General features: G+C 50.0%; 1 protein-coding gene across 4 annotated transcripts in view; it reads right to left on the reverse strand.

The window, feature by feature from the left end:
- Nucleotides 1-12,641, reverse strand: part of ST3GAL3 (ST3 beta-galactoside alpha-2,3-sialyltransferase 3) — a 1,489,309-nt gene that overhangs the window by 682,489 nt on the left and 794,179 nt on the right. The gene's annotated exons all lie outside the window — the stretch shown is intronic.

Below are 12,641 nucleotides of genomic sequence, written 5' to 3' on the forward strand. Positions count from 1 at the left end.
CAGCCCTGAGGCAGCCGCTTCTCACTCTGTGGTGCAGGACGCTGGCACACCATACGCCCCAGCCCTGAGGCAACCGCTTCTCACACTGTGGTGCAGGACACTCGCACACCATACGCCCCAGCCCTGAGGCAGGCGCTTCTCACTCTGTGGTGCAGGACACTGGCATACCATACGCCCCAGCCCTGAGGCAGCCGCTTCTCACTCTGAGGCACGGGACACTGGCACACCGTACGCCCCAGACCTGAGGCAGCCGCTTCTCACTATGTGGTGCAGGACACTGGCACACCGTACGCCACAGCCCTGAGGCAAGAGCTTCCCACTCTGGGGTGTAGGACACTGGCCTTCCCTAACCCCAGCCCTGAGGCAGGCGCTTCTCACTCTGTGGTGCAGGATACTGGCACTCCACAGACCCCAGCCCTGAGGCAGCCGCTTCGCACTCTGTGGGGCAGGGCACTGGCACACCATACGCCCCAGCCCTGAGGCAGGCGCTTCTCACTCTGTGGTGCAGGACACTGGCACACCATACGCCCCTGCCCTGATGCAGCCGCTTCTCACTCTGTGGTGCAGGACACTGGCACACCGTACGCCCCAGACCTGAGGCAGCCGCTTCTCACTATGTGGTGCAGGACACTGGCACACCGTACGCCCCAGCCTTGAGGCAGCCGCATCTCACTCTGTGGTGCAGGACACTGGCACAGCATACGCCCCAGCCCTGAGGCAGCCGCTTCTCACTCTGTGGTGCAGGACACTGGCACACCATACGCCCCAGTCCTGATGCAGCCGCTTCTCACTCTGTGGTGCAGGACGTTGGCACACCATACGCCCCAGCCCTGAGGCAGCCGCATCTCACTCTGTGGTGCAGGACACTGGCACACCATACGCCCCAGCCCTGAGGCAGCCGCTTCTCACTCTGTGGTGCAGGACACTGGCACAGCATACGCCCCAGGCCTGAGGCAGCCGCTTCTCACTCTGTGGTGCAGGACACTGGCACAGCATACGCCCCAGCCCTGAGGCAGCCGCTTCTCACTCTGTGGTGCAGGACACTGGCACAGCATACGCCCCAGCCCTGAGGCAGCCGCTTCTCACTCTGTGGTGCAGGACACTGGCACAGCATACACCCCAGCCCTGAGGTAGCCGCTTCTCATTCTGTGGTGCAGGACACTAAAGAGGGAAGGTCCAAATCTATCCCTGCTTTCCCTCCCACCAGACACATGAACCGGAAAAAGAACAAAAGGAACCATAATCGATCATACCATTTCAGACCGATTTCCACTGCCCCCATCATAGACAAGTACGTCGAAAGGTATCCACTCAGTCAACCCTATAGAACAGGAGCAGTGAAAACATTGGCCAAGGTGGATGAAGAGCCACGAGACGCAACTAAGGACACCTCCATTGACAGTCTCGACTAATGCGCCAAGAAGCTGTACTACACTGTCGTTCGAGACACCATGACATGGCAGCATTAGACATGAAGCACAGGTACCATCCGCACATCGGGACACACTCACGCACCCAAATACACGACAAACGCATGCGTACACTCTATAAGCTAGGGGACGAATACACATGCATACTGGCTGCACCTTTATTATTTTGTCATTAGCTTGACCGCAGCAATGCAGAAACCGCAAGAAGCAGGAGATCCTGAGCAAGCTTGCAGGTGCTTACATGCAAACTAACCTATGGAGCTGCAGGAGTATTGCAGGGATCGGGTGGCAGAGCCATGAACCACTAACATGTGGACACTATTGATAGCACAATAGAAAATCACAACAGAACGCAGACCCTCGGCTGAGCTGAGTGAATTCAGGTGGCACAGAAGAGCGAACGTGTGGGACACGGGCTGCTACCAAGGCCAGCAAGATGTGAGGGAACTCACATATGAACTACAGTAACACCCGCAGAGTAGATGCAAATAAAACAGAGTAATTCAGAGCTCCGGAGGCCCCAAACATGGTCTCTAGAAGCACGACCCGCCGAGCCGATGATGAACCAAAACTAGCAGCTGGGCAAGGACAGTCTCATGAGCCAGACAGAATAGCAACAAAGTTGTTACAGGAGAAGCTGAGTGTCGCCTGATGAGAACGAGCTTTCTCACAGGCATTGGTGATACACACACGTTACGATGGAGACATAGTTGTTCTTATTACCTTGAAAAGGTACACTCCGAGCTGAGAACCGACTTGGGTCCCAGGCCTGGGGGCACCAGCTCTAGCCAATCACTGTTCGGGACCCTATGGGTGGGTATCGATGGGCAAGACCCAATCGGCAGACCCTCACAATGCAACATTATCAGCAATATTGGGATGGGACAGGCCTGACACCTGACATGGGAGAGCAGGTTAACTAACGCATATAGGGGAAATACCACTCAACGTCCAACCGTTCGGCCCGATAGGTTTGTTGTAGAGGAGCCTGGTTGCGATGTCATGATGACGCCATAGCACTACAAAACTGGCCTGCGAGCCAGAGATCGCCGAGAGGTTCCAGGAGCGTGTTCCTTTATCTGATCCCTGTTGGTTTTTGGCTGCACTAAACCATGGTTGAACTTGCTGTCTGCCTGGACCTGCGTTCCCTTTGGGATGGTGAGTTAGGCCTACCATAAATTCTGAGTCCGCGATCTCCTAGTAGCCCACCTGCCTACCTGGGAGTTTTCTCCTAACAACTGGCACACTCTACCATACGCCATATCCCTCAGGCAGGTGCTTCTCACTCTGGGGCGCGGGACACTGGCACATTCTACCATACGGGCCAGCCCTGAGGCAGGCGCTTCTCACTCTGTGGTGCAGGACACTGGCACACTCTACCATACGGCCCAGCCCTGAGGCAGGCGCTTCTCACTCTGGGGCGCGGGACACTGGCACACTCTACCATACGCCCCAGCCCTGAGGCAGGCGCTTCTCACTCTGTGGTGCAGGACACTGGCGCACACTACCATACGGCCCAGCCCTGAGGCAGGCGCTTCTCACTCTGGGGCGCGGGACACTGGCACACTCTACCATACGCCCCAGCCCTGAGGCAGGCCCTTTACACTCTGGGGCGCGGGACACTGGCACACTCTACCATACGCCCCAGGCCTGAGGCAGGCGCTTCTCACTCTGGGGCGCGGGACACTGGCACACTCTACCATACGGCCCAGCCCTGAGGCAGGCCCTTTACACTCTGGGGCGCGGGACACTGGCACACTCTACCATACGGCCCAGCCTTGAGGCAGGCGCTTCTCACTCTGGGGCGCGGGACACTGGCACACTCTACCATACGGCCCAGCCTTGAGGCAGGCGCTTCTCACTCTGGGCCGCGGGACAGTGGCACACTCTACCATACGGCCCAGCCCTGAGGCAGGCCCTTTACACTCTGGGGCGCGGGACACTGGCACACTCTACCATACGGCCCAGCCCTGAGACAGGCGCTTCTCACTCTGGGGCGCGGGACACTGGCACACTCTACCATACGGCCCAGCCCTGAGGCAGGCCCTTTACACTCTGGGGCGCGGGACACTGGCAGATTCTACCATACGGCCCAGCCCTGAGGCAGGCGCTTCTCACTCTGGGGCGCGGGACACTGGCACACTCTACCATACGGCCCAGCCCTGAGGCAGGCGCTTCCCACTCTCTGGGGCGCCGGACACTGGCCCGTGATTGGCCAGCAGAGATCAGTCCCAGTACAGACACTTCCACCCACAGCCACTTTATGCTGATGCCAGCTGCTTTGGTCATTCATTGGAGATCAAGTTGGTACTTGGCATTAGGCGGGCCGCCATGGCATCTGTTCTAATAAGGGGGGCAAACCATCACACTTGGCCAGGACAGCACAGGGCTTCCTGGGCGACGAGGAAGAGTGGCGTAAGGGAGACTATGGCCGCAAATGGAAATCGGTATTTTGGGCCCTGGCATGGCCAGCCTGGGAATGCGACACCCAGTTACATTAGGAGGGCAGGCAATACATTTCAGAGAAAAAGTGTGTAAACTCATGCCTCAATAGGGAAGGGCAGGGTTGACAGGTAGGAGAGCTGGGCCAGGGGGTACTTCCGGGGCATGCCTCTCAAAGTAGGTGATTTGCAGCTAGGCAACACACCTCCCAGGGCGGTGCAGGGCATGGCCGCGCAGAGGGGCGACTCCACATTCGAGAGGCGGGGTATTTACCCCTACCTAGGTGGGTTATTATGCACGGGAGAGTACTTAAACGCGGTGGACAACCAAGGAACTCATCTTGGCACAGTTTGCAATTTGAACCAGGGACCGTGTCTTGAGGAGCATGATAAGGGCATGAAGGCTGGGTAAGGGGCCCGGGCTAGGGCTGGCAGTGGTGTTGTGGCTGGATAGATCACACGTTAAGTGCTCTCCTCTGGCTTGGGGTCGGCCGCAAGAATCCCTGTAGGACCGACTCAGCCCATCACCCTTTCAAGGTAGATTTATTTATTTATTTAAATTCTTGATGGAGCGCCAAATCGCCCGTAGGCCTCACATAAAAACAGAAGACAAGACTTACAGTCAGGTACAATCATAGGACCTAAGTAACATTTAAATACCTGGACTATCATTACATTGGTTAATAACTGGCATTCTTATAGAGCTTGGAAGCAGGAGGAATCCGGTATACAGCGCTTTATAAAAACATGATAATGTTACCAATGTACAGTATACAATGAGAGCACAGCATCCCGAGGGCCTGCCGGCAGCCTTTGGGCTCAGCAGGCCAGCTGCCATCAGTCTTATTTTATGAGTTTTACAACAGTCTGTACTTTCCGAAGTTTGCTAGCATTTTATAGCACTATACGTTTCCAGTGTGTTGCAGGACTCCGGGTTGGCTGGCATCCCGCCCTCTTGGCACCAGATAAATCAGCACACAAATGGAGAAGCGGAGCTGGCACTGGCAAAGGACTATCAAAGGCTCAGACTTCCAGCTGCACATTTGTAGAACCAGGGGCTGCACATCTGTAGAACCAGGGGCTGCAACCCCGGGGAAAACATGGCTTAACATGCATGCACTCTCCCATGTCCCGAGATGGCCGAAAGATGGCCACACAGCTAGGAGGAGTCTGGGCCTTGCCATACTTTGTCCATGCCTTCAACCACACGAGGGCGCCACTGCAGCTGCCCTCGCCCGTGGTAGAGACGTGCAGCACCTGTGATGCTTTAGGGCAGCGGTTGCCTGGTCCTGGTTCGCTCCATTGCCCCCGGGAATAGCCATTCGGGGCTCAGTGGATACTCTATCCTAGGAGGGAGAGCAAAGAAACCCTTAAAAGTAGGGCCTTGACCCAGTGGTGCAACACAAAATGTGGGGTCCCCCGATGAGACGTGCTGAAGGCGCCCCTCCTTCCCGCAGCGCGGCAATAAAAGCATGGGCCGCACCACACTCCGTGCCACCCTGCATTATGGTCAAGCTGCCCCACCTGGTGCAAGATGCACGTAAGGCTTTAATCACATTTCAAATCTTTCACCTATTGAAGAAACAGGGGGTTGTGCTGGCTCCCCGACACCCAGAGTTATCAGCCAACTCTCCGTGTGGCCAGTCCTTTCACACACAGTAATGATACCATAAAGAAACATGTTCAGGCCGGCTCTGCCAGTCTCCCCATGCACGAACATTCCCTAGTTGGCTTTGCCCTTACTGCCAGTAAAAATCTCCTGCCACAGAAAGAACACATGCTAGCCTCTCCCCGCAGCACTGGGTCAAAATCCTCTTCATGTTGACTTTGCCCTCAACACCAGGAAAACAATCAGTAAGGAATCTTTACTGATTCTGTGCCGCTGCACAAATGCCTCCGCCCACAACCCACCGTATAAGAACACTCATCATGTTGACTTTGCCCTTGTTGCCAGTAAACCATGCAATGTAACAGTAGGAAAACATTTATTTGTTGACTTCACAAGTGCCCCAATTTTCACATACAAGAACACACATCCTTTTGACATCCTATTGGCCTTGGCCATTAGGTGAGCAAAAATGCCATGCCACAGAAAGAACATGTCCAATCTGCCTGGCCCATTGTGATATAAGCTACCGGCCCCATACCCTCCTCCAAGTAACAACGTTCATCAAGATGGCATTGCCCTAAAATAACAGTAAAATGTGTAAGAAAACGTCCATGCTCCTTGCCGAGTCCCAGCCAAGCATGCTCTCAGGAGCCACACGCAGCCTCCAGGCACTTCGGGATCAGGGAACTCTCGGGACTGGCCCTTTCTCAGCATAGACGGACTGCATCTCCCATCATTCCACATGTGCCTGCTTTTTTACTGCATGTTGTTATCACGCACGGACGTCGCCGCGGGCGAGATGCATTGCAGAACCAAAGATGCCGATGATGCCGACCATAGAGGAAATGCCGGAAGAAGCCTTGGTGCTTCTCAAATTCTGGTTACGGCCATCGTCTCTCGTGAGTAGCTCCTCTACCGTTTGTGTTTTCCACTGCACTGACTCTGGCCCTTGCTTCCTTCCACCTTGCCTTGCTGCCTCCTTGAACTGGTTTTTGACTCTGCTTGCCTCCTGGATTGTTTCTTCTGGCTTCCCCCTTTGGATTGGTCGGCTTGCTTCCGCCGGATTTCTGGAACTTTGACCCTGCTTCCCCTTTTTGGATCGAGTCTTCTCTCTGCTTGGATTAATGGACGTTTGACTGGTTGCTCCTCTGGTCCTGGAATTGGTTTGTGGTTTTCTTTTTGCATCTTAGATTTCATCCCCATTGCGCCACGAGGTAGGTCCAGGTGAACTATCATTTTTGCCTGTGTCCTTTTGGCTACTAACGTCGGGTACTGATACCTGGTCTATGGACTTCAGACATCCTGCCAGTTATTTAAATAGAAGGTGCAAATAACTATTACCTGAACAAATTGGTAAATGTTAAATCCTATTTAGTTTTTCTCAAAGCACGGTGAAAGCAGTCTCTGAGCCAAAAGGAATGGGGCCTGCGCTACAAATGGACTACAGGCATTGCTGTGGTGTTCGCTATCTCTGGCAGAGCAGCACATAACTGTCAAAATCCAATGCATGCTAAAAAGGAGATTTTAACATACTCGCGCACGACATACAGAATTATGAAAACCAGGTTCCAAAGGGATTACAGGACCAGATAAAAATATGAGGAGAATTAATGAGCAATGAAGAGCATGACGGGAGCATGGTTTTATATATACATGTTCATAATGTAGCAAAATGATGAAAAACATGAGCTACAGTGTACTCTTGCATAGGCTAGCAATATGTTAAGCAGCATGACCTAAACAGAAATCCGACCATGAAGAGAGGAAGACTGGAGCATCCCTTGTATGGAAGCAGGATGGTGTGTGTGATGGAGCTATGCCCATATCCAGAGATGCCACAACAGCAAGTTAAGAGTATATAAGCTCCTGTCTGGCTCCAGTCTGCAGGAGAATGGGACAGAAGAGACTGTTCAGGCAGCAGAGTTCTGTTCTATCCTCATTTCTTTAAAGAATACATGTGTTATCCTTGCAAGATAGACTCTTGGCCTTAGTTCCTTAGAGGGATATTCTTTACTCTGCTGTGAGCGGTATTAAGGTTACCCATATAATTAAGGGGTACCCCTGTAAATTGGGCTACCCTTACAGTGCTCCACCTTTTATACTTGCTGGAAGAATTAACTGGTGTCAGGTGTGAGTGTTTGTCTAGTCCTGTCTGACTCTGCCTGGGACAAAATGGAGACTGCTCATAGGAATCCATTGCCCATTCATTCCTATGGGTAATCCTCATGACTCCAAACATGATCTTTTTCGTGTCAGTCTTTGGGTGGTTAAGAAGAGGAATGGGGTTATGGGAGCTGTAGTATTTCCTTTCCTTAGTTCTCCTTTGACTCCCCCTTATCTTGTTACCTGATGGAATTGGAGCAGAGCCAACGAGACAGGTCTCACAACAGCCTATGAAGGTGGAGGTAATGTCAGGTAGGGGTGTGTCGGAAAGGGAGGGATACCATATCTCTCCCGAGGGTGTTCCTCCCACATTCCCAAAGGACCCCATGCCCAAGTGATCCTCCCTCGCTTGCCCGCCCCCAGGGTCAGGATCCAAGCATGATGTTTCTTCCCTGGCTACCTGAACAAATGACCCACAGGGTCTTTAAGTGAGAACACCCTCAAGTTTATCACACTTTGCTGAACTTTAAACATATGCTTTCTATGCATGTAGCACTGAGCCATGAGAAGCCAAAAAGGTGGAGGAATCTGCTTGTCTTAAATTATTTCCTTTTATAGTGAGCGAGGGGCAGGGGGGCAAAACTGTGTAGATCCTTAACCTATTTAACTAAAAAAATGGATAATTCCCTTTGGCAGAACACTACAGGTGATTTTTGTTAAAATTCGAAATTAACAAAGCTCACTTACCAGTGTGCGCTGAAAAACTACAGCCTATAATTTAATTGAGTAATCCTTTTTGTGCTGTTGATCCAGAATTCTTTAAGGAAGTGTTGTGTCTGTTCTTAAATCAGTACAATCGTTTAGTCCAACTTTCCCCTAACACAGGCCTATAAATGTGGGAGAGGAGAGGGGAGGGGCTGAAAATCCTAAATTCTCAAATCATCCCAATGTTTACCATCTAGCTTCCCCAACACAAGCCTTTCAGTGGAGGGGGTTCCGAAATCCAACATTTCCCAACTCTTTCAAATTTTTCTGTCTGACTTCCTAAACACAGAACAAAGTAGGGGGGGGTCTGAAAAACCAACCTCTTAATCACCTTTTATTTATTTTAAACCAAAAGTGAGGGTGAAATCATAATTGCCATATGTATTTATACCAATCCTGAAACCCTACTGCTAGCCTTTTATAGCCTGCAAGAAAATCTAAATTGCACAGCACTACATTTATAATTGTTTTGGTTATTGATCAGATCATTTTTTATTGAAGCGAATTTGTGGAAAGTAAAGAATTGTGATTGTGTCATTTTTAACTCACTTTCGTGATTTATTTATGTTGAGAACATTTTATTGTGTTGTGCCACGGGTAAAGTGGTATTTGACATTTCATTGCGAGTTTCGTAACATTTAATCCAAATAAACCTAAGCATATTTCCTGTACACCGGCCTGGTTCCTGGCTCATTGGTAGCTCAGGGGAAGGGATCCAATGGGCTTGATATGCTTCTGAATTAGCGTTGATTAAAATAATCTGTTAAACCCTTGTGTACCATGACACCTTGAGTGGGGAGGGAAGGAACTCTCTGTGTTGAGGGTGGCCTCTCAATAAACCGTTAAACTAGGCTGCTTTCTCCCCAAACATATTTGATAATTGAGAAACAATCACTTGCATGTTCTTACAAACAGAGCTACCCTTTTTAGTATAAAACATACTGTGACAGAATACCACCTGATGTGGAGGGGAAAGCTTGAGCTTTTTTTATTTCTATTAATACAATTATGCAGGTAATTCTGTTTCTAAAAGGGATAATGCTAACCAGACCCACTTACATAATGCTCCATACCAAAAACATAGTGGAATGATTAGAATTGTTGTTTTAGAACCCAGTGAGTGGTTTCTAAGCATGGGATCAGTGGTTCACGCCTATGCTGCACTGAGTTTCTTGCTTCCAAGACAAACGTGTTGCCCCTGAGCTATCCTTCCCTCCCCTCTAATGTGGCTTTGCTGTGACAACACAGCAGTGTAGAAGGTCACATATGCATTTCTGATAGCTTCAGGAACACAAAGTTCCAACTGTGAGACACCTGTGGCATTTCTCCCAGGCTCTTCCCGGGGATCCCTGACTCAGGTGGCCGGGGAAGGACCCTGGGGGCAGACGAGCGAGGAAGCATCAACTGGGTTGGGGTTCCTTGAGGACTACGGGAGGCTCCCTTAGCTGAGACGCAGTATGCCCTTGGTTCTGATATGCCCCTACCCAACATTCCTAGAGTTAAAATAGTATATTGTCAGCTCAGTTCCTTCATGCTCCAGAACCTTTCTGTGAAACCAATATTAACACATTTATTTACCATCACACACTCACCCGGTTTATTCGGACAAAATACCACACAGTTTTTCCCTAATTAATTAGAGAAACTACAACTCCCACAATTCCTCTACACTGTTTTTTTTCAATAAACACTGAAACGAGGAAGAGAGGCGCTGAGAGAATAAAGATCTCTCAAAACACCACTTAGTGACAGAAGAAAGACTGCCATATTAAGACTGGACTGTCCTGCTAATGAGGCCAGGCAAGGTCTGGCCTCCCTTTTTAACTGCTCACACCTGACTCCACTGAACACTCGCAGGAAGTATAAAAGGCGGATCGAGAGAGTACACCGTGAGCCAGCTGGGGATGCTGAATGGTGCCGACACGCCAAAGGGAGACCATTGTTGCCAGAGAAAACCTGGAAGGCCTGTGGAGGAAAACCTGCTTAGACACTGGACTGATGAGCACACGGGAGGCTGCACTGTGGAGTGGAAGCTGTGCCTCCGGGAAGCCAATCCAGGGGTAGGCAGGGTCACCTGGTGGCACCCACATCAGAGCTCCTCCTTGGGCCAAACCAGAGAGCCCAGGGGAGGAGGGGCAAGTGGTAGGACCCGGACCTCAAGCAGAACATTCCACCTTTTGCTCCGGATGCTCCCAAACAACGAGAATGCCATTTTGGGGAGCTGAGGAAGTGTGAGCAAAACATACAGAAGTGCATTATGGGAATGGAGTCCAAAACATTAGACTTTGAAAATTGAGATGGGTCTGAGTCTGACTGTAGGTGGGGGGGGGCCCTTGTGCGAACATTAAGGAGAGGGATCCCTAAGAACGTTTGGGGAGCAAGGCGAGGAGCAAGATGGAGCCCACGAAGGAGCAGCTTACTGCAGGCAGCAGCTACATCTAGAGAGAAAGACGGTGAGTAGAGAAGAGCAAACATGGTGGAAATTGCCTTCGAACTTTCCATTGAGTGATCATTGTACTTTTGAAACCTTGAGAACAGCAGGTGTAAGGCCTGGAAGTGAATCCAGAGAATATTGCATTGTGTGGCTGCGATACCAGGGGCCTTCCTGCTAGACCAGTTGGGACGGGGAGGAACAGCCGCCGCCGGGGTACCATCCTTGACTCCAAGATAAAAGGTGCAAGCTGCGAGTTACACACAGCCGATGAGTTAGAAGAAACTGTGCGAGACCGGTCTGTGTTCCAACGAAAGTTGTGAGCAGCAACAATGTATCCTAAAGAAAACAAGTATGGAAGCGTTTGATGAAAGACGCGAGCAAAAAGAATTGAAAGCTGTTAATTGTGTTTGAACATTAAAGCCCAAAAAGATACAAGATTGCAGAGTGGTCTGGCACCGAGGGTGTGCCCAGTCGAAGGTCTCTGAATTAGTGTATCTCACGAAGGGGAATTTGAGTTGAAATAATTAACCGTGAATCGAAGTGGTCCTGTGAGGGTGTAAGACAAATCCTTCGCACAGTTGAAAGTCTTTGATTCAAGTAAACTATTAATAAGAATTACAAATTGAATGAAACGTCCGGGCCCGGCTGAGGGGGGCCTATTTTGACTTTTGATTTCAAAGAGAGTCTGAACCCAACCAAGGGAGACCTGTTGGAAAGTTATTTGAAAAGGGGTCTACACCTGACAGAGAGGCCCCAAAGCTACAGAGAGTGTTTGATTCAGTGAAATCAAACTGTGCACTTGTTTGTGCAAAACACCAGTATATTGAACGAAGGAGAAAACTAATCACAAGGCTCAGATTTGATTTTGAACTGCATCCTTGTGCTTGGAGAGGATAGAGTGTGCTGCAGGGCTCGAGTGTGCCTACTTGTCCCGTGCTGAAAACGTGGGGAAGGGAAACCAACCATCTAGACATCCTAATATATTGTTTCTTGACACATATTGTTTGTTACTCACATCATTTCCCACACTATTTGTATTTAGAGGTAAGGATTGGCAATAGGTTTATTAGCATAGGTCCTTTTATTTTGACAAGACACCACTAGGACTGTGTTATGTTTATTATGATGGTCGTAGCTTGCTCCCATCTGTAGATTTAGTATTAGATAGGTGTTTTTCAATCCCTTTTTGAAGTTGAATAAACACCCTTAAACTGTGGTCACTTGTGTCTGTCTTACTGTTGATACAATGCCTCCCTTACACAACAGGCAGAGATGGCTTTTTAAACAACTGTAACTAACTCAAAACATTAGAATTGGGTACCCAAGTGGCATGGTAAGGAACAAATTACTTATGTAACTCCTGTTCTCCAGCATGGGTCTGGCATGGATTCACATGCTGATGAATATTCCCCGTCGTCAGGCTGGGAAGCCTCGGTAAAAGAAAAACAGTTTAGCTTTAGCTTGAAATATGCATTTCTACTCTAAACCAATCACTGTACTCTGGGTCATACTGCCCCAGCCAATGACAGTCCTCTCTGTAAACTCAACCCCAGGTGGCCATCTTCAAGTTTGGTAAGCACGTACAGTGGCAGTATAAACCAAGAAGAGCCACAGAGGTAGAGGCGGGAGGGTTTGCATGTGAATCCATGCCAGACCCATGTGGAGAACAGGAGTTACAGGTAAGTAATGAAACAGAGGTCAAAAAGCCATATAGCTCTCCAGCTGGTATTTGCCAACAACGAGACAATACAGAGTGGATTCTGGTATATCAAATGCAAGGCAACCAAGCTTTATTGCAATATAAACTGGGGGACAAACAAGATTCATAGCCAAGCTTTCACTCAAGATTTATCTCCACA

The sequence above is a fragment of the Ambystoma mexicanum genome, chromosome 1q (genome assembly GCF_040938575.1).
Source record: "Ambystoma mexicanum isolate Mex_15411 chromosome 1q, UKY_AmexF1_1, whole genome shotgun sequence".
NCBI lineage: Eukaryota > Metazoa > Chordata > Amphibia > Caudata > Ambystomatidae > Ambystoma > Ambystoma mexicanum.